The sequence below is a fragment of the Coregonus lavaretus genome (genome assembly GCF_964263955.1).
Source record: "Coregonus lavaretus genome assembly, chromosome: 16".
Classification (NCBI taxonomy): domain Eukaryota; kingdom Metazoa; phylum Chordata; class Actinopteri; order Salmoniformes; family Salmonidae; genus Coregonus; species Coregonus lavaretus.
This window is the reverse complement of record NC_140003.1, coordinates 34,991,418-34,997,874: the sequence shown is the minus strand read 5'-3', so window position 1 is coordinate 34,997,874 and position 6,457 is coordinate 34,991,418.

Below are 6,457 nucleotides of genomic sequence, written 5' to 3'. Positions count from 1 at the left end.
TTGCTCAATTTCCACATTATTTATTACAAGATTTAGTTGACGTTTAGTGAATGATTTGTCCCAAATACAATGCTTTTAGTTTTATAAATATTTAGGACTAACTTATTCCTTGCCACCCACTCTAAAACTAACTGCAACTCTTTGTTAATTGTTGCAGTCATTTCAGTCACTGTAGTAGCTGACATGTATAGTGTTGAGTCATCCACATACATAGACACTCTGGCTTTACTCAAAGCCAGTGGCATGTCATTAGTAAGGATTGAAAAAAGTAATGGGCCTAGACAGCTGCCCTGGGGAATTCCTGATTCTACCTGGATTATGTTGGAGAGGCTTCCATTAAAGAACACCCTCTGTGTTCTGTTAGACAGGTAACTCTGTATCCACAATATAGCAGGTGGAGTAAAGCCATAACACATACGTTTTTCCAGCAGCAGACTATGATCGATAATGTCAAAAGCCGCACTGAAGTCTAACAAAACAGCCCCCACAATCTTTTTATCATCAATTTCTCTCAGCCAATCATCAGTCATTTGTGTAAGTGCTGTGCTTGTTGAATGTCCTTCTCTATAAGCATGCTGAAAGTTTGTTGTCAATTAGTTTACTGTAAAATAGCATTGTATCTGGTCAAACACCATTTTTTCCAATAGTTTACTAAGGGTTGGTAACAGGCTGATTGGTCGGCTATTTGAGCCAGTAAAGGGGGCTTTACTATTTTTAGGTAGCGGAATGACTTTTGCTTCCCTCCAAGCCTGGGGGCACACACATTCTAGTGGGCTTAAATTGAAAATATGGCAAATAGGAGTGGCAATATCGTCTGCTATTATCCTCAGTAATTTTCCATCCAAGTTGTCAGACCCCGGTGGCTTGTCATTGTTGATAGACAACAATCCATTTTTCACCTCTTCCTCACTCACTTTAAGGAATTCAAAATTACAATGCTTGTCTTTCATAATTTGGTCAGATATACTTGGATGTGTAGTGTCAGCAGTTGTTGCTGGCATGTCATGCCTACGATTGCTAATCTTACCAATCAAAAAATTATTAAAGCAGTTGGCAATATCAGTTGGTTTTGTGATGAATGAGCCATCTGATTCAATGAATGATGGAGCTGAGTTTGCCTTTTTTCCAGAAATTTCATTTAAGGTGCTCCAAAGCTTTTTATTATCATTCTTTATGTCATTTATCTTTGTTTCATAGTGTAGTTTCTTCTTCTTTTTATTCAGTTTAGTCACATGATTTCTCAATTTGCAATATGATTGCCAATCGGTTGTGCAGCTTGACTTATTTGCCATTCATTTTGCCTCATCCCTCTCAACCATACAATTTTTCAATCCACGGGGATTTAACAGTTTTTACAGTCATTTTCTTAATGGGTGCATGCTTTATTAGTAACTGGAATAAGCAATTTCATAAATGTGTCAAGTGCAGTGTCTGTTTGCTCCCCATTACACACCACGGACCAACATATATTCTTTACATCAACAACATAGGAATCACTTCAAAACGTATTGTATGACCTCATATACACAATATTAGGCCCAGCCTTTGGAACTTTGGTTTTCCTAGATATGGCTACTATATTGTGATCACTACATCCAATGGATTTGGATACTGCTTTCAAACAAATCTCTGCAGCATTAGTAAAGATATGATCAATACATGATGATGATTTAATTCCTGTACTGTTTATAACTACCCTGGTAGGTTGACTGATAACCTGAACCAGGTTGCAGGCACTGGTTAAATTTTGAAACGTTCTCTTGAGTGGGCAGCCTGATGAAAGCCAGTCAATATTTGAATCACCCAGAAAGTATACCTCTATTGATATACATACATTATCAAGCATTTCACACATGTTATCCAGATACTGACTGTTAACACCTATAGCAGCTTCCCACCAGAATGGGCTTTAGATGAGGCAGATGAACCTGTAGCCATATTATTTCACCAGTATTTAACATGAGATCCTCTCCAATCTTCACAGGAATGTGGTTCTGAATATAAACAGCAACACCTCCACCATTGGCATTTCTATATTTTCTGTAGATGTTATAACCTTGTATTGCTACCACTGTATCAAAAGGTATTATCTAAGTGAGTTTCAGAGATAGTCAGAATATGAATGTCATCTGTTACAAGCAAATTATTGATTTCATGAACCTTGTTCCTTAAGCTACATATGTTAACGTGGGCTGTTTTGAGCACATTTCTTCTGGGATGCTTACTTGTTTTTATTGCTTTACTGGGAAGCTTAGCAGCAGTAGATGTGGTCATGTTCTTTATGTTAGTGCAGGGTGAGCTGCACACAGTGGCCTTCCTCCTCGGGCACACCGGCTCAGTGCTAACAGTATAAATCTGGTTCTTAGGCACATGATCACTGCATACAATAGCTGTAGCAGAGGCATTCAGGGCAGTTAGAGGGACATAAATTAGGTTACTTATATTGTGTCTACTGAGAGTGAGAAAGCAAATCAGGGATTTCCATATGTGTGTGTGTGTGTACAGTGAGGGAAAAAAGTATTTGATCCCCTGCTGATTTTGTACGTTTGCCCACTGACAAAGACTGATAACCAGGTGGCGAATCGCATCTCTGCATGTCTGGCAGACATATCAGTATGGATGACGGATCACCACCTCAAGCTGAACCCTGGCAAGACGGAGCTGCTCTTCCTCCCGGGGAAGGACTGCCCGTTCCATGATCTCGCCATCACGGTTGACAACTCCGTTGTGTCCTCCTCCCAGAGTGCGAAGAGCCTTGGCGTGACCCTGGACAACACCCTGTCGTTCTCCGCTAACATCAAGGCGGTGACCCGCTCCTGCAGGTTCATGCTCTACAACATTCGGAGAGTACGACCCTGCCTTACACAGGAAGCGGCACAGGTCCTAATCCAGGCACTTGTCATCTCCCGTCTGGATTACTGCAACTCGCTGTTGGCTGGCCTCCCTGCCTGTGCCATTAAACCCCTACAACTCATCCAGAATGCCGCAGCCCGTCTGGTGTTCAACCTTCCCAAGTTCTCTCACGTCACCCCCCTCCTCCGCACACTCCACTGGCTTCCAGTTGAAGCTCGCATCCGTTACAAGACCATGGTGCTTGCCTATGGAGCAGTGAGGGGAACGGCACCTCTGTACCTTCGGGCTCTGATCAGTCCCTACACCCAAACGAGGGCATTGCGTTCATCCACCTCTGGCCTGCTGGCTCCCCTTCCTCTGCGGAAGCATAGTTCCCGCTCAGCCCAGTCAAAACTGTTCGCTGCTCTGGCACCCCAATGGTGGAACAAGCTCCCTCACGACGCCAGGACAGCGGAGTCACTCACCACCTTCCGGAGACATTTGAAACCCCACCTCTTTAAGGAATACCTGGGATAGGATAAAGTAATCCTTCTACCCCCCCCCCCCCCCCAAAAAAAAATTTGTAAAGTGGTTATCCCACTGGCTATAGGGTGAATGCACCAATTTGTGAGTCGCTCTGGATAAGAGCGTCTGCTAAATGACGTAAATGTGCCCTTGAGCAAGGCACTTAACCCTAATTGCTCCTGTAAGTCGCTCTGGATAAGAGCGTCTGCTAAATGACTAAAATGTAAAATGTAAATGTAAATGATCAGTCTATACTTTTAATGGCAGGTTTATTTGAACAGTGAGAGGCAGAATAACAACAGAAAAATCCAGAAAAACAAATGTCAAAAATGTTATAAATTGATTTGCATTTTAATGAGGGAAATAACTATTTGACCCCTCTGCAAAACATGTCTTAGTACTTGGTGGCAAAACCCTTGTTGGCAATCACAGAGGTCAGACGTTTCTTGTAGTTGGCCACCAGGTTTGCACACATCTCAGGAGGGATTTTGTTCCACTCCTCTTTGCAGATCTTCTCCAAGTCATTAAGGTTTTGAGGCTGACTTTTGGCAACTCAAACCTTCAGCTCCCTCCACAGATTTTCTATGGGATTAAGGTCTGGAGACTGGCTAGGCCACTCCAGGACCTCAATGTGCTTCTTCTTGAGCCACTCCTTTGTTGCCTTGGCCGTGTGTTTTGGGTCATTGTCATGCTGGAATACCCATCCACGACCCATTTTCAATGCCCTGGCTGAGGGAAAGAGGTTCTCGTCCCTTTGATGCGGTGAAGTTGTCCCCTTGGCAGAAAAACACCCCCAAAGCATAATGTTTCCACCTCCATGTTTGACGGTGGGGATGGTGTTCTTGGGGTCATAGGCAGCATTCCTCCTCCTCCAAACACGGCGAGTTGAGTTGATGCCAAAGAGCTTGATTTTGGTCTCATCTGACCACAACACTTTCACCCAGTTCTCCTCTGAATCATTCAGATGTTCATTGGCAAACTTCAGACGGCCCTGTATATGTGCTTTCTTGAGCAGGGGGACCTTGCGGGCGCTGCAGGATTTCAGTCCTTCACGGCGTAGTGTGTTACCAATTGTTTTCTTGGTGACTATGGTCCCAGCTGCTTTGAGATCATTGACAAGATCCTCCCGTGTAGTTCTGGGCTGATTCCTCACCGTTCTCATGATCATTGCAACTCCACGAGGTGAGATCTTGCATGGAGCCCCAGGCCGAGGGAGATTGACTGGTCTTTTGTGTTTCTTCCATTTGCGAATAATTGCACCAACTGTTGTCACCTTCTCACCAAGCTGCTTGGCGGTGGTCTTGTAGACCATTCCAGCCTTGTGTAGGTCTACAATCTTGTCCCTGACATCCTACGGTCTGTCTCTCAATCAGCATCTTTGACCGGATCTAAAGGACCCGGAACTCTCATGACATAATCTCAGAATCAGTCAGATGTTGTTGGCAATGCCGTAGGCTAGCTCCTGCTCTTTCAGCTAAATACTGTCGGTCTCTCGCTCAGCATCTTTGACAGGATCTAAAGGACCCGGAACTCACATGACATCATTTTAGAATCAGCATCATCCACTTGCTCTGCTGAAAATAACTCCTCAAATTCCACCACTTCCTCATCTTTCCAGTGGTGTTTATTTTGATTGTTTATTTTGTTCATTTTGAATCTCATTAGCTTTTTCAGAAGCAGCAGCTACTCTTCCTGGGGTCCACAAAAAACCCAAAACATGACAAGTAACAAAACACTGATACACAAGGACAGTCACAGAAATGTTATACACAACAAAACAGAAAAATTATACAAACAATATAACTAAAAAAGTATTAGTGTGTTTGTGTGTGTCCGCTTACAGTCCCCGCATTCCATGAGATGTTGTTTAATCAATTTTTTAAAGGTAATTTTGCTGTTTGCTTGAGAAATTGGAGATGGAAGGGAGTTCAATGCATGGCTCTGTATAATACTGTGCGTTGCAGTTAATTCGTTTTGGACTTGAGGACTGTGAAGAGACCCCTAGTGGCATGTCTTGTGGGGTATATATGGGTGTCTGAGTTTAACGTTATTTGATCATGCAGACAATCTGGAATTGTCATCGTCAACCCTCAACCAGGAAAGACTGGCATGCATGTTGTTGATGAAGCTGTGCAAAGCAACAATTTTGCAATAACTGAAATTGGATGGTTGTTGGTGTTGCAGAGAAACTGTAGGTCTTTGACAATTAAAAATATTGCCCACTCAGTCCATACAGTTGATTATGACAGCGGGTGGTCATCGCCACAAGACATGGCCCTAACTACAACCGTACATCATGTCCCTGTTGACCAACGAGTCAAAGGAATTAGTATAGTAGGCTACAACGCACCATATTTAGATCAAATTGATTCACAACAGGAAAACGTGAACTAGGGAGAAAACAGCAAATGAAAATGGAAAAACTGTGATTTCGACGTGCTATCACGTGGTGCGGTAAACAATAACATACAAGGTGCATCATATGGGTGCATCAATGACTCACCAACTGCAAAACAAGCTCCGGTTTGAGCTCTCAAATTTCCCTCAACCCCGGCAAAACGGCAACGGTTAACGGGTCTGGATGTAGCGTCCGTTCTGCTTGGAGAAACCGTCAACCTACCGTTCCGTCTAGAGTGCGTTTCCCATTCCCCCAATTTCTCTTGAGCAGATCCTACTAAACGCAAAGGGGTGGCATCCCCAAACTCAGCTGATTCAATGCACGCGAGCGGAGCTCGGAGAGCGCACTTCCTGCACTTCGGAGGGGGTGTGAATAGCTACGACCGCTTAGGACCAGTATTTATCTTCACAAGCTATAAAAGCCGCCCACAAAGTCACTTAAAAGTCTCATGAATAAGCGATTCAGCCGTGGTAGTTATACATGTTTCTTGCATTCAGCTTTCAAATCGGAAATTATTATTCTCTCGTCTCATTGCCACCCCCGGCTTTGGTACATTCCGAGATGTGCGATCTTTACAAACCTCTCGCGTCACCTTCAGGTATTGATCAAAGCTGGGAGGAAGAGGACTGACAAAATAACTGCAAACATGCTGTATGTTTAATCTGTTTACTTTTTATCTAGCAATCATTTTCATTACACTGA